This window comes from Rattus norvegicus, chromosome 19 (assembly GCF_036323735.1).
Source record: "Rattus norvegicus strain BN/NHsdMcwi chromosome 19, GRCr8, whole genome shotgun sequence".
Lineage (NCBI taxonomy): Eukaryota > Metazoa > Chordata > Mammalia > Rodentia > Muridae > Rattus > Rattus norvegicus.
The window spans coordinates 65,664,394-65,690,356 of NC_086037.1; the positions used below are offsets into that span (position 1 = coordinate 65,664,394).

A 25,963-nucleotide genomic window follows, 5' to 3' on the forward strand; every position below is an offset into this window, starting at 1 on the left:
TAGGTCTCATGGAAATCCTTTGCAAAACCCAGAAGAGACAGACACGGGAAGAGGCCATGAGATTGGAGTGATATAGTCAGGCTGAGGAATAGTGTCTGTCAGTCACTAGAATTGGAAGAGGAAGAAGCTCCCTTTCCTGGGAGCCCCCAGAGGGAGCTGGCACCTTGAATCTGGACTTCTGCTCTCCAGAACTAAGACAGAGGATTCTTGCTGGAGCCGAAGTGCCCAGTCATGGCATTCCTGTAGTAGCCGGAAATGGACAGCAGGAATCCAAAGGTACGTGTTGTGTGTAGGTGGCTGCTTTCTAAACTCACAGATGTCTGTGCAGTGGCATGTTATCTCCACGGCAAGGTTCCTGTTTCCTCTGTAGCCTTTACTTGGCATGGTCCTCCAGTTTTTATGGGCTACACAGGGTTGTCTCTTAGCTCAGAGAGCTCTGTAATGGCTACTAGCAATCAATAGGGAACAGGGCTGGACACAGCTGTGCCCTTCTTCCTCCTCATTTTAGACTTCTGGAAGCCACAGGAAGGCTTCTCCCCAGGGGGAAGCCAGAGTCCACTGGGACTGAGGAGTGTGGGACTTCCTGTGTGTCTGAGGAAGAGGATGCCTGCCTTCAAACTGTCTCAGAAGGCAAGGTGAGCTGATCTAGACCTTTCTGCTAGAGTTCTTGGGAAAAGCACTTACCTACGTGAGGTCTTGCACAAGCTTAGTCTACGCAAATCAAGCTTACTAGAAAAAGTAGAGTAATTTATATGTTTGTTCCAGGGTAGAAATGGGTCAAAATCGGCAGAGACTCTCCTGTGATGGGACTAGACCAGAAGCTGATCAACGCGGGGTATCTCAGGAACATTATGAAGTACGTACGCATCATCTTTGTGACTGATAGTTGTAACTCCACATGGTGGGAAGAGCTGGTTCTCAGGATCCACAGTGGTAGCTCCCTCAAGACCCTGGTCCCCAAGTCCCCTCATTCCCAGCTGTGCCAAGCATGTTTCTGGTTTCAGGGAAGGAGCTGTGTTCCATACATCAGGGTCCCAGGGGAAGCCTTAGGTCAGCCCTCCCCTCAATGCTTCCTCACCTTCCAGTCAGTAGCAGTTTCTTTCTCAAATGCTTCCTTGACCTGAGCCTTTCTGCCCCTTAATAAAACCCACGGGAGGACACCAAAGCCTTCTGGATCCGTTGGGGAAACCTCCTGTCTCGGAATCTAGAACTTTACCACATTTCTGTCCCTCTTATCACCAGTTCCCCTTCCCCCTGCTGTGTTGTCCCTCGCTCTCACAGGTGATGAGATCTAGCTGCAGACCTAGCTTCTCTGCTTTAAAGACCGCTCGCTTCTAGCTGCCATATTCCCAGAGGCAAACGTTAGCTTCCTCCTCTGACTGGAAATCATTTGTCCCTTCCTTCCACTCCCAGCCTGTTTACACATCTGGCCACTCAGCAAGGATGGTCCACTGATAGCACCCCTGGACCCCAAGTGGCATCATCATCATCATCATCACTAATCTTATCAGGTAACAAACACCATTACATAAGCACCTGGCTTCTTCTTGTGCCATCATGCTATAAGACAAGCCAGGCCTAGACATGTGGTGTCAGGGAACCTTGGGGATGAAGAAGCTACTCCCCTGGGAAGACTATCCCGCGTCTTCCTGCAACTCTGGTCTCAGGGAGGCCATTCTTCACAGAGGTTTGGGTTGAGGACACCATGAGACAGATGCCTAGGAGAGATCAGAAGCATAAAGCGGGTCCTGTCCCCAGCTCAAGAAGGCTTGGGGTTGAGATGAGAAGGGAGGTCCCTCTTCAGCTCTGCTGTGAGGCACAAGAGGCCTAATGACAGGAGCTTGTTTGCTGGCCTGGAGTTTGTGGGGCCAGCAACAGTGGAGGAGGGAGGTTCCATCAGGGATGGACGGCCTAGGCAGACCAGGGCAGCTGTTGTGGAGGTGGGAGCAGACACACAGGACTTTCAGAGCACTTTCAAGTTACTTTCCTTCCAGGCTATTCTTCTGAAAAATGAAACACAGAGCAACAGCAAAACAACCAAACCAAGCCAAACAAAAAAGCAACAAGGTTTCATTATGTAGTCCAGCGACAAACTTAAGAATCCTCCTGGCGGGGTTGGGGATTTAGCTCAGTGGTAGAGCACTTGCCTAGCAAGGGCAAGGCCCTGGGTTCGGTCCCCAGCTCCAAAAAAAAAAAAAAAAAAAAAAAAAAAAAAAGAATTAAAAAACAAAGAATCCTCCTGGGGTTGGGGATTTACCTCAGTGGTAGAGAGCATCCCTAGCAAGCACAAGGCTCTGGGTTCAGTCCCCAGCTCCGAAAAAAAAAAAAAAAGAATCCTCCTGCCTCAGTCTCCTCACTCATTGTTCCTAAGGATCCCCCCACCCCTGGAGCTGAGGACTGAACACAGGGTCTTGTGCTTGCTAGGGAAGCGCTCTACCACTGAGCTAAATCCCCACCCACCCCCCTCAGTTTTTATTTTATTTTTTTAAAAGATCTACTTTATGGATGAGGGTACACTGTTGCTGTCTTCAGACACTCCGGAAGAGGGCATCAGACTTCATTACAGATGGTTGTGAGCCACCATGTGGTTGCTGGGAACTGAACTCAGGTCCTCTGGAAGAGCAGTCAGTGGTTTTAACTACTGAGCCTTCTCTCCACTCTCCACTCCCACAGTTTTCATATGACTTAAAGGGATCCCTAACAGGACATGTTGGCTAGGAGGGAGTGGGTCTAATGTCTAATGTCGTCTAGACCCCATCTTATTACTAGAGCCCAGCCCTCTCCACAAAAGCCTCTTACACTTACAGAAGCAGCAGGAGCAACTGCTACATCTTCACCACGGGGGTGGGTGGGTGGGTGGGTGCTGGAAATCTAGGTTCTTAGCAGATTTAGTTTGGTTTTAATAGATCCACTGAGACAGAAAGGCAGTAACAAGCTAGGAGTAATTAAGTCAGGCTTAGGGCGTCCGCCTTCTTGTTTCTGATCTGTGGGAAGAACCCGGTCTGAGTTTCTGTCAGGGCCACGTGCTGATCCTCACAGGTGTGTCCTCTAGGCTTTGTGGGCGTGGGCGGCATTTGTGACTCAGAATGCCTGGGGGACTCCCCTACTGTTTCCTGCTAAGTGTCAGGTGGCATTGGTAGGAAGTGGTATCTCTGAGTTCTGGATCCTTTGCTATCGTCTCTCTTGTATCCCGCGGTTTCAGTTCCATCCCGGGAATCTCCATAGTTGGGTCTTTTGGCGGAGCTCCTGGGGGTGCCTCAGGTGTGAACACCGAGGGTCGGGGGCGAGGGGAAGAGCTGTATCTTAGTTTCCCTCTGGGCTGTGAATGAAGCAGTCAAGCAACCCAGGGAAGAAAGGGGTGGCTCCATCTCTCCAGGCAGCTCCATCAAGGAGCCGCGCTCAAGGCGGGAAGTGGGAGCAGAAACCACGGAGGCTCACGGGCTGCTTGCTGGCTCGTTCGCAGGCTCCTGATTAACTAGCTTCCTTTTACAGGCCAGGAGTATTGCCTAGGGAAGGTACCTCGGCCAGTGGGCTGGGCCCTATCAGGTCAATCACTGCCTAGGGAAGACACCTTGGCCAGTGAGTGGGCTGGGCCTTCTCACGTCAATCACTACCTAGGGAAGGTACCCTGGCCGGTGGGCTGGACCCTTTCACGTCAATCAATTCAACCTTTCTGACACTTGGCCATGGGCTAACCTGGTCTAGATAATATCACGTTGACAGTTAAATTGAACCTAGACAGGTGGGAAGGAGGCGGGACAGTCCTCCCACTTGGTGAAAGGACATTGCAGAGCAGGCAACTCTGGAAGCTGCTCCTCAGAATCCCGTGGTAGCACAGGGATAGCTCTTGCTTCTGTCACCACCGAGGAACCTTTTCCCCTCTGGGCCTCTGACACATCAGAATTGAGGGGGGGGGGACTACACTTTTAAAAGGTTCAGGATTGGGAAGTGTGTGTGTGTGTGGGGGGGTGTAAGACTTGGGGAGACTAGAATAAAAAAAAAGAAGAGGTTTAAAAAAATTTTTTAAAGCACAATCTAGTAGTTAGGGGAAGTCTGACACTCACTGACTATTGGCATTTGTGGGGAAACCAGCAGAGCAGTCTCTTGGCTGACCAAGCCTTTTCTAAGGTTGAGTATTGACTCCCCAACCTTGAAGTCTGACAAGCCCACTTGGAAGAATCCACCAGGCAACCTCAGAAGGCAAAGGAAGAAGGTCAGCATTCACATGAGTGTTCTCTGTGACAGGCCTCAGGACTGGGATGTCCTTTGTGAGCACAGCCTGGAAATTACATGCTGACAGGTGGCTGAGATCCAATACTTTTCTGAGTGTGGCTAAACCCCTTTAATAAGAGTAACAGCTGATGTCCTAGGAGAGCCACCTTGGTCAGAACAGAGCTTGGGGGGGTGGGGGTGGCGGGGGGGGGGGGGAGAGCTTAAGGAAAACTCTTGAAAAATCCTGCAGTGTTTTACACGCTGAGGGAAAGCCTCTGGTCACAGAAACAGAAACCTTCCTTCCCTCCAGACTTCCGGTGATCTCAGTGCCTGGACTGTATGTTTTATGTATGTTGTTTAGAGTGCCGGCTTCATCCAGGTGTACTCCATGTGATAAAATTCACCATTCTTAAAAAAAAAAAGATTTATTTATTTTATGTATGTGAGCACACTGTAGCTGTCTTCAGACACCAGAAGAGGGCATTGGATCCCATTATATAGGTGGTTGTGAGCTACCATGTGGTTGCTGGGAATTGAACTCAGGACCTCTGGAAGAGCAGTCAGTGCTCTTAACCACTGAGCCATCTCTCCAGCCCAAAATTTGCCATTTTTAAATGTATAATTTCGTAAGTCTTGACAATGTATGGACTTGACTATTCACCTATCTGACATGACAGACTAACTCTAAATGATTGTTGAAGCTTCCCCACCCCCTGGAGGGTCACCTCTCCCTTCAGTTATTTCTCCCTGTGACCTTTGACATGTATGTATGTATGTATGTATGTATGTATGTATGTGTGTGTGTTTTGCCTGCATGTACATCTGTGAACATTGTGTGTGACTAATGTTCTCAGAGGCCAGAAGGGAACTGGCACCCCTGGAACTGGAATTACAAAAGGTTGTGAGGGGCCACTTGGATTCTGGGAACCTAACCTGGGTCCTTCAGAAGAGCAGCCAATACTCTTAACCACTGAGCCATCTCTGCAGCCCCCTGGTCATGTCGTTACATAACTGCATATAAAGAGATCTGAAGCGTGTGGTCTTCTAGGCTCTGCCTTTTGCTGTTTTGAACAGAGTTATCTATGCTGCTTGTATCAGTAGCTCGTTCTGTCCCTGCTCCACGAGAGTTGCTTGTCCATCCACTCAGCAGCCGATGCACGTTTGTTACAAACACTTGTCACAGACATCATTGTGGCCGTCCAAAGTTTCCCAGGTTGAGTGCTCGGGGAAATACCTGTCCAAGCAGTTGCTGACTGGTGTGGACGATTCACCTTCCAGGAACTGTCAACTGCTTGCAATTTCAAGGACTGTCTTTGTACTCCGGTGAGCAGTGCACCGGGCTTCTGTTCCTTCTTTTCTTGCTAGCTCTTAGTATCATTAATTGTTTACATTTTAATCTGGTTTCTGACCTTATAAAGCTACCTCTTAATTTAATTTGTATTTGCCTCGTGACCAATAATTTGAGGGCGGGTATTGAGGATTGAATGGGGCCTCAGGAGATTCGAGGCAAGTGCTCTACCACTGAGCTCCATCCCCAGATGACTAATGCTTTTATGGCCTCGATTCAATGTTGCTATTTAAAAAGAAAAAAAAAAAAGAATCTTCTTAAGAAGCCCAGGTTGGCTTGAGCCTATTCCCCTCCTTGGCCTCTTGAATGCTGGGATTACACCCAGGCATCTCTAACCCAGTGTAAAATCTACTTGGATGAAGGGTTTTTTCAGATCATTATTGGGTTATTCTGAAAATGAAGTTCTTTCTTGGTTTTGACTTGGCTATTTTTTTTTAAGATTTATTTATTTATATGGAAGTACACTATAGCCGTCTTCAGACACACCAGAAGAGGGCATCAGATCTCATTACAGATAGTTGAGCCACCATGTGGTTGCTGGGACCTCTGAAAGAGCAGTCAGTGCTCTTAACCACTGAGCCATCTCTCCAGCCGGAGCCATCTCTCCAGCCCGCTATTTTTTTTTTTTTTAATAGCACTGTGCATTTGCTCTTCCCATCAGTTCTCTCCATTCTTGCCTTTTCTGCAGTTGTTCTCCTGCCTCTCTTTCTCCAGAGCACAGTTGGAGGCAGAGGCTTGACTTCCCCCAGCTGCCACACCTCAGGGCTGGCTAGGGGGCCCTGAGGGGAGGATTCATATCAGCTGGCCTTCCCACAGTCCCCTGCGGCATCCAAGTGGTTGCGCATGCTCATGCTCATGCTCAGGGTCACCATTCCTGAGGGACTCATACAGACAATGTGAGCTTGATTCACAGTGGAGGATCATCATGACTTCCCCGTGATGCACTACGGCTGATATGTCAGAAAGGCAGGGAAACAGGGAATCAAACCAGAAGCAAAACAACTAGAAGAGGATTCGGGCTTGCTTAGAACAGTGTTCTCTGTGAGGCTTGATGTGAGAAATTCTAGCTCTCACACGAGTTCCTGTGAGGCCATAGTATAAAGCCTTAACAGCTCCAAATGCCTTTTGGTAGACCCGCCTAACCCTGGGGCTGAAGAAAACAGCTCAGCGCTTAAGAGCCCTTGCTGCTCTTCCGGAGCACCAAGGCATTTACCTGCACAAGATGCTGTTAACTCTGGCTTCAGAGAATCTGATGTCCTTTCTGGCCTTCATACACAACTACACATGCACGTGCATGCACACACACGCATGCATGCAAGAAAACAGAAAACCAACCGAGCAAAAACCAACTGAAATAGTTCTCTTGGTGCGTGGCCTGAGACGGTTATTCTCCTAAACTTGAATGGAATTTCAATAGAATTTCTGTTTGATAGAGTTTTCTAGCTAATTCCACACATCCATACGCTGTGTTACAGTTCTGAGGGTAAAAGTCTCCCCAAAGGAGGTGTCTCACCTCTGAAGGGAAAGGCAGCCTGGCTCTGGCTTATATAGGACTTCGAGGGGCGGAGTTTTCCAGGGATTGGTGAGATTTTCTGCTCAGTGATTGGTGGGTCTTGGGAAGGGATTTTTTTTAACCCGGAAGTGGGCTCCGTCCTTTAGCCCTACATATGCTACCATTCAAAAGACTCTTTAAACATCTGTTAATTTATTGAATACCAACAAGCTTATTATGTGTCAAAGAACAGACAGCTAGTGTAGATAGAAAAGCCGTGTTCATTACTCCACAACATACACAGTTGCGTTTCAGTGAGGAGAGTCAAGCCTGGATTTCATGCTAGCAAAACCCTCATTCTAACACAAAGACACAGTCCCAGCCCAAACCTTTAAAAAGTTTCTCTCCGGGGCTGGGGATTTAGCTCAGTGGTAGAGCGCTTGCCTAGGAAGCGCAAGGCCCTGGGTTCGGTTCCCAGCTCCGAAAAAAAGAACCAAAAAAAAAAAAAAGTTTCTCTCCGTCCCCGTGCCCCTCCCCCTCCTGTGTGTGTCTGTGTACAGGTGTGGCCATACCAGGGCACATATGTGAAGGCCAGGGCACAATCTTGGGTGCTGGTCTTGGCCTACTGCCTTGTTTAGGGTCTCTTGTTGTTAGTTACTGTGTACGCCAGGCAAGATGGCCTATGAGCTTCTGGAATCTTCTTATCTGTTTCCCATATCACCATGGGAATTACAGATACAGCCGTGTCTGGCTTTGTGTGGGGCTGGAGATCCCAACTCAGATTCTCGTGCTGTGCAGCAAGCTCTTTACCCATGGAGATATTACTGTAGCCCAAGTGTGTGTGTGTGTGTGTGTGTGTGTGTGTGTGTGTGAAAGTTTCTTGCTGTCCTTGAATTCATGACCCAAGATGATTCTTACACTTTAGCCTTCCATGTAGCCGCAGCGGGAAGCACACACCCCACATTCCCCACATCAGGCTTTGAAGGTTGGATTGGGATCGACCTTGTCTTCATTTAAGAGTGAGTTCCACAAGTGTTTTAAACCCTTAAAACACAACCCACCAAGTGGGATAGCAAGTTTGTTCCGGACAGCACAATTCAAAGGGGCTGTGAGGATGTCCTGAGGGGATTCCTACTGGGCTGGGAAGTTTTGTTAGGTCACCTCTGGGCCCTTTCCACTGAGGACCTATGACTTCATGACCTTGACTCTCCTGGAACCACTTCTTGGTTTCCTCAGACTCTCATGACGGAACCCCTGTCCCACTTGCCCCATTTTTCTGTTGAAATTTCAACATGAAGCTAGCTTTGGGAATGTCCGGAGCATTCATTCAGCTTGTCTTTACTGAGGGTCATCCACCTGTCCAAGACCACACAGTGGCTAGGTGGTACAGAATGGGAAGCTGAACTGGTGGACCCATTGGACGCTTGTCAGGCTGGTCCCAGCATAGGGTTCTTTCCTTATAGCCTAGTCTTTGGGGAGGGCGAGGGGGTGTGGGGCTGTCCCTGTCCCCAAGGGCTGTTAGTTTCCATCTTCATGGATCCTCCTTGTGGCTTTTTACTGTCACCACTCACTGCCCGTGTGTGTGTGTGTGTGTGTGTGTGTGTGTGTGTGTGTGTGTCCTTCCCCTCTCTGTCTCTCTGTCTCTGTCTCTCTCCAAACAAAGTAGCAGGTTTCTTTGAAGTCTTTCCACACACACTTGATTTTGGTTGATTTTTTTTCTCCTCTCTGTCCTTCTTCCTTTTCCCCATGTCTCTGGCCCCACCCCAGTTGAACTTTTATGCCCTAATCCCCACCCTGCCCCCCAGATCACATGTGGTCTCTTGCCTTTCTTGTCCTGTAAGTCCTTTTATCCCACCTCATGGGTCTATGTCTAGTTTCCTAGAACCTACCCACATTTCCTCTCACAGAAAGCCACAAGGACACAGCAGGAAGCTAGGATCCACACAGGAGACAAGGTCACCATTTGTCTTTTGAAGCTGGGTCGCCTGCTCTATGTGTGTTCCCATTCCATCTACTCCTTCCTGCAAATCCCAGTGTTTCATGTCTCACAGAAGCAGTAACCCTCCGCTGTGCATCTTTTACTATCCACACACCAAGTGATGGGCATCTAGGCTGAATTCATTCAGCTGCGGTGCACAGGCATCTCCGTGGTAGGATGTAGTCCTTTGAGCACATCTCCAGGGGTGATACAGCTGGTCATATATGTTGTGTTTATAAAAAAGATAAAGAGAGGGGGAGATTATGTTCTATGAAGGTATGGTGAGGTATGGGGAAAGGGGGTGCCTCAGCAGGCCCATGCTGAGACATCCCTTCCCCTGAGGGACCAGCTACATGTCGGTAGAGTATAGAATAGTTTATTCAGGGCATGGGGAGAGGAGTTAAGAGGGTAGTAGGGGCAGAGAGAGAGAGAGGAAGAAGAAGAAGAAGAAGAAGAAGAAGAAGAAGAAGAAGAAGAAGAAGAGGAGGAGGAGGAGGGGGAGGAGGAGGAGGAGGAGGAGGAGGAGGAGGAGGAGAAGTAGAAGAGTAGAGGCCAGTCATGAGCACATGGAGAAAAGAGGGGAGAGGAATGGGGAGAGAAGGGACAAAGGGGAAGAGCAAGAGAGCAAGAGTAAAACAGAGCGGGGTTGGGGATTTAGCTCAGCGGCAGAGTGCTTGCCTAGCAAGCGCAAGGCCCTGGGTTCGGTCCCCAGCTCCGAAAAAAAGAACCAAAAAAAAAAAAAAAAAAAAAAAGAGTAAGACAGAGCAAGAGAGTGAGGAGGTGGGCAAGCAGTCCCCTTTATAGAGTCAGGTTTATCTGGCTGTTGCCAGGTAATTGTAGGGGTGGAGCTTAGACAGAATGCTAATAATATGGAAGTCCTAATTTTAGTTTTCTGTGGCACCTCCATACTGATTTCCACTGGGGCTGAACCATTTGATGGTCCAGCCAGCAGTGAATAAGGGTTACCCCTCTCCTCCACATCCCTGACAGCATCTGCTGCTTTCTGGATGATTCTATCTTTGATGGCCAGGTGGCTACATTCTTGAGTCATCTCTGGGGCCTGGAGCTTCGTGTAAGTGCTTTTGGCTTCTGACCAGACACTTCAGGGGTCATGACTACAACCACAGGGCCAAGTTCACAGGATTGGCTCAGGTACAGAAGACGGAGATTGGCTTTACCTGAGTTGGGGTGGCGGTAGGGATGGGGTGGGTGGGAGTGGGGGTAAGAGTGGGATAGAGGAGTAGGGTAGGGGCATAGAAGAGATTTGTTTTTTCTTCTTTGAAATATTGGATCTTGCCAAGCCACTCATAACTAGGGAATGGAAAAATCTTGAGGCAGACAGAGAGCTATGGGAGGTCCCAGTCTTTTGCTGTCAGGTCAGAGGACCAAGAGGCTGAAGACAGGGGTTGGGGATTTAGCTCAGTGGTAGAGTGCTTGCCTAGCAAGCGCAAGGCCCTGGGTTCGGTCCTCCAGAAAAAAAAGAAAAAAAAAAAAAGAAAAAAGAAAAAGAGGCTGAAGACAGAGCAGCCTGCTCACCTCTCACATGTAGGGGAAACTCAGGAAAGTCAGGTTTCTTTTCAAACTGTGAGTCATCTTGCTGCGAGGGGAAGTCTGAGATCGACTGAGGGAAATGTCATCGTGGTGGATGATGGAAGCCTGTGTCTCGGGGTGGTAATAGCTAATATTAGTAACGAGTAGGAGAGTGAGCGAAGCCACTAATAGAGCGAGCGCTCGGAGATAGGCCACCTTTAAATATCAAAGTGGAAAGATCTCCTTCACGGAGGTACTAAAGGGAAAGCAGAGCCTTGCCAAAGATAAACAATAAATAAAGGGAAAAGCCGCACAGAACGAACGTCCACGCTGCTGTGAAACCACAACCCCCCATCCCCCACCCTACCATTCAGGAGCCGGGAAGGTGACTTGTTTTCCAGAACTTACTGTTGAAAGCACCCGAGGCTTTCAATTACAAATTAACAGATTTCTACAAACTAATCATTTGATACAGTTGCTAATAGATTTCAATTACAAATTAACAAATTAACGGTCCTCTCTGTACAAACTCATCAATCGCTACAGTTGCAAACAGATACCAGGGAGCTTTTATCTAGAAAAAGCAACCAAGCCTCTGTAAAGGCTCCACCTGGGAAGATGGTGGGGGAAGTGTGTGCATCTGTCGCTAGCTAGCTCCTGTGCGGTTTGTTTCAAAGTTCCTGACTCAGTGGGAGTTGCTATTTTGTTTTGTTTGTAAGCTAGGTAGGCTTTCCAGTATCCCAGGCTAGCCTCAAACTCCCTGTGTAGCCAGTGTTGACCTTGACTGATCTCTTTGCCCCCAAAGCTGGGATTACAGGTGACACCAGCATTCCCAGCTATCTGTCTATCTGTCTGTCTATTCATTCATCGATTGTTTCTTTTCTGAGATGAGGCCTCAAAACTCATTATGTATTCCAGGCTGGACTTTGATGCTTCTGTTTCAGCCTCAAATACTTAGGATGACGGTGTGACCACTATGCCCACCTTAATGAACAGGCGCACAGAGCTAGACCATCAACCATACCTCCTGGCTTTCCTTAGCTGTCCCTATCAACTTCTGGTCTCACAGATATCAGCGACATGGGGTCCTATAGAAGGAGCCTTTGGGATTGAATTCAATTCCTCTTTAGCTGTGCTGACAGATCAGAAGTTTGTTCGTTCCGTCTCTAAGCAGTGCTCCATTGCAAACAGCATAAACGCTTTCACATCTGTTCACCGGCTGGATGCCTGTTGGGTTGTTCCTAACTTTTGGTAGTTATTGGTAAAGCTGCTATAGCTTTGTGCATAGGTTTTGGGGTGCACATATGGCATCATATCTCTCAGATGGGGGGGCCATCTTTGCCTTAGTGCTGAACATAGGGCCAAAGCATTTGGTCTTTTAGCTTTTAGTAAGTTGTAGGTTTTGAGTGAACCTCCTTTTCCAGTTAAGAAGTCTCCTTCTGGGGCTGGAGACATGGCTCTGTGGTTAAGAGCACTGGTTGCTCTTCCAGAGAATCTGGGTTCAATTCCAAGCACCCACATGGCAGCTCACAACTGCCTGTAACTTCAGTTCTAGACGTTCTGAAATTGTCACACAGAGTATACAGGCAAAACACCAATGAACATTAAAAAAAAAGATTCCTTATGTTTCTCGTTCACTGAGTGGTTTTTACAATCATGGATGGTTGCTAGACTCTCAGGCCACTGTGTTTTCTGTGTCTACAGAGACAATGTGTGGTTCCCCCCTCTCATTTCTCTTAAATTCCTTTTTTTCCCTTTTGAGTTTTGAGACAGGTTTCTCTGTGTAGCCCAGGCTAGCATTGACCTTATAATCGTCCTATTTCTCTCTTCTGGGTTTTACTATGTAAACTAGGCTGGCTTAGAACTCACTATGTAGCCCAGGCTGGCCTCAAATCATGATAAGCCTCCTGTCTTAGCCTCTTGAATTACAGGGCTGAATACCCCCAGCTGGTTTTTAATTCTGTGTGCACACACCCAGATGTATGTGCACATTAGTGTGGAGGTCAGAGGTTGACATCAGGAATCTTTAATTGCTCAGCACCTTCTTTTTGTGACATAGTCTTACCCCATAGCCCCGGCTGCCCTGGAACTCATTTTGTAGACCAGGCTTGACCTCAAACTCATGGAGATCCATCTGCCTCTGCCTCCAAAGGGCTGGAATTAAAGGCTTGCACCACCACCCCAGTTCTACCTTATTTTTGGAGATAGGATCTCTCACTGAACCTGGAGCTCACTCATTTAGTGAGACTGACTGACTAGTGAGTCACTGGGATCCCCCTGTCTCCCAAGCACTGGGATCACCTGTAGCTGCCTTTTACCAGAGTGCTGGAAAGAGAACTCAGGTCCTCATGCTTCTATTGACCAAGCCATCTGCCTAGACGTCTTTCTTTCTTTCTTTCTTTCTTTCTTTCTTTCTTTCTTTCTTTCTTTCTTTCTTTTTGAGACAGGGTCTCCAGGCTAACCTTAAAGTCACTGGTGTAGACCACACTGTCTTGGAACACACAGAGATCTGCCAACCTCTGCCTCCTGAGTGCTGAGGTTAAAGGCACAGGATACCACACCAAGCTTGATATTTTTTAAGGAATGGGATCTTGAGGCCTGGCACTGTGGGCCAGTAGTAGCCCCTTCCCAGCATACCCAGCACCCTGTGTTTAACCTCAGGCAGCCCAAACAGAAAACAAACAAGCATTCCTTTGGTATCATGGGTTCTTTTTCTGTTTCCAGTTTTGGTCTCCCTTACTTCACCCCCGCTTTGGGTTTGATGGTGCTGTTTTAGTTTCTGAAGGGGTAACCTTTGGTATTTATTTGAAAAGCAGTCTCCTTTCCCACCACAAGCCTTCGATGCTGTCTGCTTCCCTGTTAGTGCGAGCTTCCTCGTGGCCCACACGTTTGAATAGGTTGTGTTTTCATTTTCATTCCACTTAAAACATTCTAGGTTTTCCCCTTTGACTGACTTTTTGGCTTAGGGATTATTTAGAAGTATGTTGTTTAATTTCCAAATATTTAGGGGATTTTTCTAAATAGCCTTTTGTCATCGATTCTAACTTAATCCCATAAATAATGCTGAGAGGACCTCAGATGACTTTAGTATTTCACTTGTTTGGTTAGTTTTTGAGATGGGCCCCATGTAGCTCAGGCTAGTCTCAAAGTAGCTAAGGCTAGTCTCAATGTAGCTCAGGCTTGCTTCAATGTAGCTTACGCTAGTCTCAATGTAGCTCAGACTAGTTTCAGTGTAGCTCAGGCTAGTCTCAAATGTGTTACAGCTGGGGACCGCCTTGAACTCTTGATCCTGCTGCTTCACCTCCAGGCCTGGAGTTACTTTTAAATTTGTTAAAATTTAATCATGTGACTCAGGATAAGATCTGTCTTGAGAAAATCCATGGAAAATTGAAAAGGAATTGTCTTTGTTGGGTGGAATATTCCACAAATGTTAACTGGGTCAAGTTGCCAGTGCTTTTCAGGTCTTCTGCATATTTGGTTGTGCTGGTGTGAATGAGAATGGCCCCCATAGGCTCATACGTCTGAATGCTTGGTCCCAAGTTGTTGGAACTATTCATGAAGAGGCCCCAGTTGTGGCCTGTTTGGGGGAGGCATGTCACTTGGAGTGGGTCCTGAAGTTTCAAAAGCCTCAGAGCACCCCCAGCATGCTCTCTGCCTCTTGTTTCTGGTGGAGATGTGAACGCTCAGCTGTTTCTGCTGCCACGCCTTTGACCTGACATCACGGACTCTAACCTATGGGGCCGTAAGAACATTGGCGTGCTTTTTCTTGTAAGTCGCCTTGGTCATGGAGTTTTATCACAGCAACAGAGAAGCTGCTAAGATATCAGTGGTTTCCTGTGTGTGTGTGTGTGTGTGTGATCAGTTGAGGAATACGAAGTAGTGAAATCTCTGAGTGTAATTTTAGAATTTATCTCCTTTCTCCCTCTCCTATTGCCCATGGATTTTCAACAATGTTTTTAGGTGCGTCCATGTTTACGGTTGCTATGGCTTCCCGTTAAGCTTGTCCGGAATCATCCTACTTTAATCTCGGTCCTAGACACTTCCTTTGTCATGGAGTCTTTGCTGATTAGCACAGCTATTGCAGCTTTTCTAATGATCAACTTATTGACATGGAATTCACATTCCTGTTTAAAGGGGTGATTGTGTTTCGGTACGGTCACAGGCGGTGACAACATCACCCCAGTCAACCCTGTCATGGTTTGTTTCCAAAGTAAATACCTTTCAAGTATCATCCCATGAGTGGAAGGAGCCCCAGTGTCCCCTTGAGGTCCTTTCTGTGGGTGGTAGCCATAGAGTGGTGCTCTCATGACCTAATTTCATCGATATGACATCACCTCGGGCTCAACTTCTGCCATCTTCAAATCTCGGAGAAGCACAGCTGTTCGGAGCACAGCTGTCGCCAGAAAGCTCATGTGTGCTCTCTGACACAGGCTCTAGAGCTGGGATTGATTGCAGGAAGCACCTGGACACTTTAGCGAAGTCACATGACCAAGGGTGGTTGGAATGTTGCTTATTGTAGGGAAAACCAGAAAGAACTCCATTGTCCGATATTTAAGGACTGGCCAATGAATTATGATTTGGTCACACACGGGGGTCAGTGAGCAAGCTTTGGGATAGTGGGGTACATAGAGCAATGTGGTAATGTTCCATGCCAAGCTCCAAGCAAATGTGATCTATTTTTTTTATGAAATAAATTTTAGCATCCCTATCTATCTATCTATCTATCTATCTATCTATCTATCTATCTATCTATCTATCTATCATCTGCCATCTATTTATCACCTATCTGTCTGTCTGCCTATTATCTACCTATCCATCCATCATCTACTTATCATCTATATATTCATTATTTTCCCTCTCTCCCTCTTTCTCTCTCTCTTTCTTCCTGTCTCTCTCACAGTCTGTATTTCAGTCTCTCTTCCTCCCATACAACTGTCTCCATCCCTTTAGAATAGCAAGGGGTTTGGAGAAACATTAGTGATTGATTATTTTGCATAGCTGACTCTCTAGGGAAAATATTCTTCACTTCCACATGTCTTTACACATCAGGGGAGTTTGCCACAATAATGTTTTTATCTTTATTCAAAAGTAAAACTGCCAGGTGTGTGCACACCCTCAATTCCAGCGCTCAGGAGTCAGAGGCAGGCGGGTCTCTGCGTTCAAGTCCAGCCTGGTCTACAAAGGAAGTCCAGGACAGTTAGGGCTTGTTACACAGAAAAACCCTGTCTCAAAACCAAACCAAAACAACAACAAAAAAGTAATTCTGTTTTACTAGAGAGCTGTCCTGGGAGAGGTGAGGGATAGGGGCAGGCACAGTGGGGCCCTGGGAGGGCCCCCTGCAAACTGACCTTGCTGTTCTCCGCCCACTTAGCTGCTGTGCTCTCCCTCTTGAGCAGAGAGGAAATAACTTTCACGTCTAAATTTATCGGCTTTTTTTTTTTTTTTTAACCAGTTCCAGGAAATAGTAGTTTTGCTTTCCTGCCCTGTGGCCTGGGGCCTGCTGACTCAGGGCGTCAGGACTGGAGGAGGATTCTTTTCCGTGATGTTAATGCCCACCATTTAGACACCACAGATGATCCAGACCCTGGTGTAGAGGAAATACTTTTAATTTTCTGGTAACATAGACCTAAAGTAGCCTGCGCGATCTTAGCCATTTGTAGTTCAGGTCTGTGGCGTTTGTTCCACAGGCTCACATTGCTGGGCCAGTGGTGTCGCAGGCATGTCTCCAGGACTCTTTGGCGCCCCCACCTGAAACTGTCCCCATTAAATGATATCCCCCAGCCCCACATCCCATGTCCCTGTTTTCCTGAATCCACTTGTTTTTAGTACTTTGGTCATTGCAATGATAGACTATTCTGTTTTCTTTTTTCTTTTTTTTTTTTTTTGGTTCTTTTTTTTCCGGAGCTGGGGACCGAACCCAGGGCCTTGCGCTTCCTAGGCAAGCGCTCTACCACTGAGCTAAATCCCCAACCTCTGTTTTCTTTCTTTTTCTCTTCTTTCTTCTTTTTCTCTCTGTTTGTTTAACAATGTCTTCTAGCCCAGGCTGATCTATCACCCCCACCCCCTCACCCCTGTTAGGGTTTAAATCTCCACCCGTGCCCGGACAAAGCATACCAAACCAATATGGTTCCACACGGAGAGGTTTAATGAGAGGAGAAGAGGGGAGGGGAGAGGAGGGGAGGAGGGGAGAGGAGGGGGGAGGGGAGGGGAGGCCAGCCAGGGAATGGGGAGTAAGAGGGAGAGGAGGGAGCAAGCAGCCCGTTATATAGTCAGGCACAGCTGGTTGTTGCCAGGCAACTGTGGGGCGGAGCATACTTGACTGTTCTCAGGTAGCTGTGGGGGTGGAGCTTAGACAGAATACCAACACCCGCCCCTCCCCACCCCCAAGTAGAGGATAAGACCGTGGACTTTTTTTTTTTTTTTTTTGGTTCTATTTTTCGGAGCTGGGGACCGAACCCAGGGCCTTGTGCTTGTTAGGCAAGCGCTCTACCACTGAGCTAAATCCCCAACCCCAGACCTTGGACTTCTAATCCTCCTGCCTCCAGCTCCCCTGTGCTAGAGTTACAGGCATGCATCGCCACGCCTTGTTTAAGTAGTTCTAGGGATCAAACCCAGGACGCTGTGCGTACATACATGACAAGCTCCTCACGAACTGCGGCGCACCACAGCCAGGCAGTATTTGCTCTGCTGCTCAGCTGGCGTCACGTGACACGATGTCCTCCCAACATAAGTGACCCACAGTCACCCCTGTTCTTGTGACTCAGAGGAAGCCCATCTTCCAGGCTGCGCTCATCATGGCCTGGGATCAGCAAGGGAAGCCCAGGTCCCCGCTAGAGTGCCCGTCCACGTCAGCATCTTTAAAGCAAGAGTTTTGAGAAACAGCCACATGCTGCTAGTCAAGGCCAGTACAGAGCAGATTGACAACCACAAGGCTGGATATACCTTACCAGTGCACACTAGCCTCTGGGACCTCCACCATCTACCAAGAGCCACCCAAGGGGGCCGGTGGAGGGTGGCGAGCTCAACAGGTCCTCCTGCCCTTGGCATCCCTGGCAAGTGATAACTTTGTGTAGGGTAGATGTGACCCTGAAAATCTCATTGGTTACAGGACACATGCAGGAATGCTTCTCTAAGAACCAGTGCAATCAGGTATGGCAGCAGGCTGGAGATCTCAGTCCTTGGCTGGGAGAGGATGGGCTAGCCTCGTCTACAAATCAAGGTCTTGTCTCAGAAAAACAGATAAGGAAAAATGAAGGCGTGTATGATCCTTAATACATGCTGGGCTCGGAGTGGTGCACTGGACATGTGGGAACTAAGCTGCTTGGGGACAGTGACCCAGGAGGGCTAAGTCACATTTGTAACACGCCACTTCCTGAGAAGTTCTGGCTTCCCTCAGTGTCTCCTAGTGTTGAGGATATCCTGGGTCCTTCAGGGCAGGGGACAATTATCCTGCTGCCTCTCTTTTTTTTTTTTTTTTTTTTCTCTTTTTTTTTCTTTTTTTCGGAGCTGGGGACTGAACCCAGGGCCTTGCGGTTGCTAGGCAAGCGCTCTACCACTGAGCTAAATCCCCAACCCCCCTGCTGCCTCTCTTTACAGTGTTGGGTGAGGCTCCCCTGCTCCTAAGTGGCTTTCCCAGCTCTTGTTTGAGGTGTTCAGGGATGCTCGAAAGCTCAGGTAAGGAAACCTGCACAGTGGGGGTTGGGGATTTAGCTCAGTGGTAGAGCGCTTACCTAGGAAGCGCAAGGCCCTGGGTTCGGTCCCCAGCTCCGGAAAAAAAAAAAAAAAAAAAAAAAGAACCAAAAAAAAAAAAAAAAAAAAAGGAAACCTGCACGTTTTCAGCTTTATTATTTAATCATATGCATGGGCTCACACAAAGGCGTGCACACAACCCCGTGTCCCCTTTGCCTTCCTATAATATTCCATTGGTTAGCACAGGCTAGCCCCTTAGTATAACTGTACCCCAGGGAGTCGGCAGAATCCTGTCCTCTTCTTTCAGACTGTCACTCAGGAAAGGTCTGGTTTGCTGACATGGGAGGGCTGGGCACTGGGGCAAATTGTAGTAGGGAGTGAAGGCCTCATTGTGTGCCAGATTAAGTCCCCTCCCCCAACACTGTGGCCTCACCCTTTAGCCACTGACTCTGGAAACAAGGAATACCTGAGTGGGCTGTGGCTGGGGCCCGGAACCCCAGGCATCCAAAAACCCAGGGCTGGGCTCTGAGACCCTGGTGTCCTACCCCAGGCCTGCCTCTCTGTTTCTGGGTGATCTCCATTTTCTCACCTTCTGCTCACGCGGCAGCGTCTACTCCACCAGGTGGCTGCCCAGATTAGGGGGCCGACTAATATCTATCTCCACAGCTCTTCCAGCCAAAATACACGTTTCCCAGAAGCCATTGTTAAAAAGTGAAAACCAAAGGGTAAAACCCACTTTAGTGACAAGGCTCCCCCCCAAAATCTTTAGTTATTAACATAACGTTATTAATCAGCTGGTTTCCGCCCTTGAGAACTTGTTTGCATGCCCCTCCATGGAAGATCTGTGCTCTCGGAGAATGCCTTTCTCCTCCCCCTCTAGCACATAGCTTCAGGAGGGACACCCATGGAGCCATGGTGAGGGAGGAAGCAGATACCCTCCTGGCTACCCAGATCACGGTTCTACATTCTTTCTGCTCAGATAGTCTCTGGAATCCACTCTACTGGCACCTCGTGGTGCCTCTCAGCTGTGACCAGCTGTATTGCGTCCTGTGACCGGAGGCTGCTGTATTGGCCAAACAGAAGACTTGGTGCCCAAGAGGGAAGCTCAGAGATGACACCAGGTGGACTCGGCTTCCTGATTCCTTCCTGTTGTGTGTACCTGCGCACGCGCGCCTTTAAGCTCTGTAGAGTTATGTTTCTGGGGTAGGTTCTCCACCTGTCAGACCCGGCGGGGTGTGCCTCTCTGGAATCCTTTCTCTGTACAAGAGATGCTAGCCTGAGAACAGTGGGGCACAAGACAACCTCCTTGCTGTCAGAATGTATAAATATGCACATGCAGGTGTCTCTGTGGTGTGTGTGTGTGTGTGTGTGTGTGTGTGTGTGTGTGTGTGTGTACCTGTCTTAGGGTTTTTATTCCTACACAAACATCATGACCAAGAAGCAAGTTGGGGAGGAAAGGGTTTATTCAGCTTGCACTTCCACATTGCTCTTCATCACCAAAGGAAGTCAGGACTGGAACTCACACAGGGTAGGAACTTGGTGGCAGGAGCTGATGCAGAGGCCATGGAGGGTGCTACTTACTGGCTTGCTTCCCCTGGCTTACTTGGCTTGCTCTCTTATAGAACCCAGGACCACCAGCCCAGGGATGGCACCACCCACAGTAGGCTGGGTCCTCCCACCTTGATCACTAAATGAGGAAATGCCTTACAGCTAGATCTCATGGAGGCATTTCCTCAAGGGAGGCTCCTTTCTCTGTGACAACTCCAGCTTGTGCCACATTGACACACAAAACCGGCCAGTACAATACCTGTGCATCTGTGTATGTGCATGAACACAGAGGCCTAAGGCTGATGTTGGTGTTTCTGTCAACTGCTCTGCACCTTATATAGTGAGGCAATGCCCCTCAGTTGAACCCCCAAATCTCCAGTACAGCTAGTCTTGCTAGCCAGCTTGCTCAGGAAATCTGTCTTCTTCAGAGTGTGGGAATTACAGGTCACCATGCCCTTATGTCATTTACGTGGGTCTGGAGATCCGGCCACTGAGCCTCACTCTTGGAGCACTCTGTCTTTTAAGGCTTCTCTTCCCTCATACATGAATTCTCCTGCCACAACTCGTTATACAGTTGTGGCAGGTGATGGTCCTCCCCCGCCCCCAATCCCAAAGCTTCAGGATTCGATTACAGCAAGAACTGACAGACGGCGTTTTGACTCTCAGGGATTACATGTCAGCCAGCCACTGGCAGGACACATTCAACATCTTAGTGGGGTTCCTGTTGCTTTTATAAAACACCCCAAGAAAAGCATCTTAGGGGAGAAAGGGTTTAGTCAGCTCACAGTTCAAGGTGCAGTCCATCAGGGCAGGGGGGTCAAGGCAGCAAGAACTGGAAGCAGCTGTTCGTAATCAGGAGGCAGAGAGCAGTACAGGCTGCCCTTAGCTGGTTGGTTTCATTTACAGGATCCAGGACTCCAGTCCAGGAAACCCCTGCTCACAGGAGGACAGTTTTCCCACCTCAATTGATACCATGGAGACAAAGCCCACAAAGCCAGGCCTGTTGGCACATGTCTTAATGCTGGCACTCAGGAGGCAGAGGCAAACTGATTTCTGTGAGTTCGAGGCCAGCCTGGTCTAAATAGCAAATCCCAGGATAACCAACCAGGTCTCTCTATAGAGACCCTGTCTCAACAAAACAAAAAGCTCCCCCTCTCCACAAAAACCCAAAAACCCTCGACTCCCACACTCCCAGATAGGTAATTCTAGATGCTGTCAAGCTGACACATAACCTCTCCCAGGTCTCCCAGCAGCATGTCCTGTACACACAAGGCTGCTTTGGTGGAACGAAAAATCCCTCGCTCCTGGGGATGTTGTGTGAACCAGTCTCAAGTCCCACACGCCAGCCTCCACACCGGCCACTTCTCCTGAGACGCTGGAAGCCACTGCTGGGTCACAGCAGACAGGGGCTTTATAACCTCCAAACCACTTTCCCACCACACGGCTCTGGTGGTGCTGGAGGCACTGGTCCCTCAGTGCAACAGCTCACTTCTCTCTCCTGCTTTAGGCCTCAGCTTCCAGGCGCCTCCTCAGAAGTGCGAGGCCACCTGCCTGCCGCAGAGGCCTTGCGTGCGTGCGCTTCTCTCCTTTCCCCTCATTGCCTCTTGCTGATAGCTAGTGTTTGCGTGGCGAGGGGACAATGACCTCAGTGTTTTTAGATGACATAATTCTTAAATTTCTCCAAGCAAAAACCAGAATAGAGAAGTGGGAACCTCAGGCCAAGGCTGTCGCTTGGTAGCTTTGGAGATGGGAAATCAAGATTCGATTTCACTTTGACCCGACATCTGCCAGAGTGTTTCTTCTCTCTCTCTCTCTCTCTCTCTCTCTCTCTCTCTCTCTCTCTCTCTCTCTCTTTCTTTCTCTCTCTCTGAAACACGGTCTCATATAGCCCAGGCTAGCCTTAGGTTCCCTATGTGGCTGAGGATAACCCTGAACTCCTGGCCATACTGCCTCTATCTCCTGAGTGCTTGGATTACAGGCATGTACCTCCAAGTCTTGCCCAGTCTTAGCTTTGAAATGACATAGCCACTCAAAATTAACTACAATCCTGGATATTTGTGTTCCATCCCGGACCCACGCTTGCTGGTTAGAACTTGCCACCTGATGGCACTTCTCCATCTAGGGGACACAGCTCAGCGCACCTTAGTATGGTCATACAGCTGACCCACGTGACACCTAGAAACTGGAGAGTGAATTTTCAGGTTTTGTTTCCTATGTAGGATCTGTGTGGTGCTTATTTTTACAATAGGATTGAAGCTGCACGGAGCTGTGGGAGGGGAATGTTTGCCGCACCGGGGAGAAGTCCTGCCCCATGGCACAAGCCAGACAGAGGACCGCCTCTTCGGAAATTCCCAGGGTCGCAGTCAGGGAGAGCAACCACCCATGGAAACCTTCCCCCATGGCACGGCACGGTGTGGTCGTTTGTCCTGTCTGCAGCCAGGGAGGAAGATCCTCAGAGAGGATTCCATGCCTTGATGTTGGTAAGGTATACTTGCCTCTGTGAGTCCCTTTGATGTTCCTCAGACATCCGCCCCTGTGGACCCCTGTGCCGATCCTCAAGGACATCTTACTGTGCCCTAAGCAGCTTGCTGGCACCCAGCCCGGTGTCCAGTAGGACTCCTAAAGGGAGTTGGTAGCACATTCAGAGTGGCTTCCACAGGACAGACCTCAGAGAGGAGTGACCGCTGATGCTCAACTCACTTTGTTCCTTGTCTAGGACCACAGCCCATGGGATGTTACTGCCCACCCTTGGGCTGGGTCTCCTGTCAGGTTGACAGTCGATATTAACTAGTCATGTGACTATGTTACATTTTGATTATTCATTTATCAGTAGGCTATATTTTTTTGATGATTATGAAAAAAGCTACTAGGAAGAGTCACACATGTTTTTCTGTGGACACAAAGTCACCCGGGGGCGGGGGGGGGACAGTCTCCATGAGGGCTGGCCTGTGGGCACATCCGTGGGGGGGAATTGCTTTGACTGGGTTAACTGCAGTGGGAAGATCTGCCCACTATGGGCGGCACCATCCCCTAGATTTGGGTCCTGGGCTGTGTTAAGAATGGATTGAGCACACAATCTGAGCAAGAACATTCATGCATTCACTTTCTCTGCTCTTGGCTTTGATGTGACCAGCTGCTTCAGGTTCCTGCCTCCTTGACTTCCCCACAGTGATGCACTCTAACCTGGAACCATGAGCTAAGATAAGCCTTCTCTCCCCCGAGTTATTTTTGTCAGAGTATTTTATGAGAGCAGCAGTAACAAAACTAAATCAAGCAAAGATGTGTGGACAGGGGGACACACGGTGATACACTATGACTTCCACGAGATGTTTTGCATGCTTTGTTTGTTTTGCTTGTTTGCTTTTTATTTTCCTTTTGGGTGGAAAGTTGCAGGTGCAGAGGTTAGATATAAAGGGAGGGGGAGACGTTTGGGATTCGGGTACATGATGTGAGTCTTCCCATGGTTAGTACATGACTGATTAAGTAGTCTCTCTTTCCTCTGCTGAGTCAAGCACTCCTGTGTCGTGTGTGTGTGTGTGTGTGTGTGTGTGTGTGTGTGTGTGTGTGTGTCTTCCCAATGTGACAGACTGTGAGCCAATCCCGTTGCTCTTTGATCATACGGTTTGTTTTTCAGAAGTTTAAATTACCTGCATCACATGTGGTAACCACAGAAGCCAGAAGAGGGCGCTAGAGTGGCAGGCATTTGAGCCACCTGCCTGCTGTGGGTGCTGGGATCCCAACCCAGGTCCTCTGCAAGACCAGTACCTGCTTGCAACTGCTGAGTCGTCTCTCCAGTCCTTGTCTTAAAGCTTTTAACTTCGGTTGTTCTCACATTCACGCTTCCAGCAAGCAGACTGGACATCTGTGGGGTTGGTCTTCCAGATTCTTTAAAAGCACTTGGGCTCTCCCCACTGACACAAATCTACTTAGTCAGGTTTTATGAATTGCAGTAACATTCTGCATATTTCCCTGTGAACACCTATTTGCCATGTGGCAGATTGGTTTTCATATATTGTATGTATCAGTATATATTGTGTACACATGCAGGATCTTGTTTGTTTGTTTGTTTTGTTTTCGGAGCTGGGGACCGAACCCAGGGCCTTGCGCTTCCTAGGCAAGCGCTCTACCACTGAGCTAAATCCCCAACCCACATGCAGGATCTTAATTAGACTCTGTTTGTTTTTGTTTTGTTTTGTTTTTGAGACAAAGTTTCTCTGTGTAGCCCTGCCTATCCTGGAACTCCCTCTGTAGACCAGGTTGGCCTCTAAGTCAGAGACCTGCCTGCCTCTGCCTCCTGAGTGTTGGGATTAAAGTCATGTGCCACCACTGTCCAGCGTGTTTATTTGTCTTTCCCCCTTACCATTTTGTGTCACAGTCCCAGGTTTTCTTGTTAGACAAGCTTCCTACATCCTTAGGTCAAACTTGACCCTGTCATTCTATTAAAAGCTGGGGTGTCCAACTTGATTTTCTGATATTTTGTTACAGATTTTAAAATCTGTATTTCTAAGTGTTGGTGCATACTATTTGTGTTTTAAAAAAATATCTCTTGGGGTTGGGGATTTAGCTCAGCGGTAGAGCACTTACCTACCAAGGGCAAGGCCCTGGGTTCAGTCCTCAGCTCCGAAAAAAAAAAAAAAAAAAAGACAAAATAAAAAAATTTTTCTTAGGGTGAAGATGTGGCTTAGTAGTTAAGAGGCTTGCTGTTCTTGGAGACGACCCAGGTTCAGTTCCCAGCCCACATACTGGGCTGCTTACAACCACCTCAAACTCCAGCTCCAGGGGGAACTTCTGCCCTCTTCTGGCCTCTTTAGGCACTGCACTCATGTGAACAAACACATAATTAAATGGAAAACGAATCATTTTTAATATACCCCCCTCACACACACCATTTTTTGATCTGGATTAATTAAAATATGGGCCCCAAGTTTCTTTTTTCTTGGAGTTGGTTTTCTCCTTCCATTATTTGGGTTCAAAGACAAGTGAATGGTATCAACCAACCGTTCTCCTTGACCTGTAGAGTGAGGGCCCCACTCTGCTCATCTACAGATAGCTCTCTCACTGTAACCTAGGCCGACTATGAACTCCAGCAATTCTTCTGCCTTAGTCTCTGCAATTACAGGTAGGTGCCATCATGCCCAACAGACTCAGGTCCTTGAAAGCGGCTAACTGCCACCTCAGGGAAACAGAAAGGACCTTGTTCTCGACAGGTGCTCAGTGAGCAATTAACTAGCCGTGTGAGACGTTTGTGGAAATCTGTATGTTGAAATAGTTAATAGCAGAGTCCACGCAATGGTGAGGTCATAAGAGCCAAGAAGACACTCAGGGGAAGAGAAATCTGAGCTTTGGCACTCAAAAGAGCTGCTAACCTGTTCCAGCCAGCTCGGGCAGGTTGGCTCTATTGAGCAGCACACATGCCCACAAACTGTAGTTGAGCAGAGTAAGGAAGGTTCACCCCAGGTGGACACACTCACATCTGCTTCAAGCCTGACTTTTGCAGTCCCCCAGCAGAGGCAAGTGCAGCAGGTGTGCATTGACATGGCTCTAGGTTGGCTCCCAAGTGGCCGTGCACCTATTTGCATGCTTGGGTCACAGGGTAAGAGTGAAGGGCACAGAAGAAGACTGTCAGGAAGGAAGTGACTAACTGGTAAAGAACTGTCAGCCATGCATGTCCTGTACCCAGCCTCTCTCCTCCCTGATATCTGATGTCTCCTTTTCAGTTTGTAGGTGTTCACCTACAACTGTAGGCTGTACAGAGTCCCTGCTGTTATTTTGTTGTTTTGAGATGTGGTCTCAGACATGTAATTCTCCTGCCCCTGACTCTTGAGGACTGAGATGAAAGGCTTGTACCACCAACCTGGGCAAACTGAGGCTTTTAGATCTAAAATAAACCCCAAGACCTGACTAGCTCAGTGCTTTCACTTCATAGAAGAGGAAACAGAGGTGTGAATTACACCCTCATCCTCTGGGCAACACCTGCGTCCCCTGAGTGGAACATGGTGGAAGAATGGGAAGCCTAAGATTTGAAGTCTAGAGAGAGACTTTTGCTGGCCGAACCTCAGTTTTTCCAACTGTCAGATGGGAATAACCATTATGAGATAATGCCTAGGTGTTTTGCAAAGGAGAGAGGGAAACGTGGACTTTAGTTGCCAGCGTTAGCATTTGAGGC

General features: G+C 48.3%; 1 long non-coding RNA gene across 3 annotated transcripts; it reads left to right on the forward strand.

The window, feature by feature from the left end:
* Positions 1-81: 81 nt before the first annotated feature.
* On the forward strand, positions 82-25,913 carry LOC120098524 (uncharacterized). 3 transcript variants are annotated; one of them, XR_005496799.2, is made up of 5 exons: positions 82-276; positions 766-856; positions 1,414-1,511; positions 22,046-22,277; positions 23,432-25,913. It is a non-coding gene; the product is annotated as an uncharacterized LOC120098524 (long non-coding RNA). The 3 variants fall into 3 exon arrangements; XR_005496797.2 differs by lacking the exon at positions 23,432-25,913 and having other exon boundaries at positions 22,046-23,369; XR_005496798.2 differs by lacking the exons at positions 82-276; positions 23,432-25,913 and adding an exon at positions 420-635 and having other exon boundaries at positions 22,046-23,369.
* The last annotated feature ends 50 nt before the right edge of the window (positions 25,914-25,963 follow it).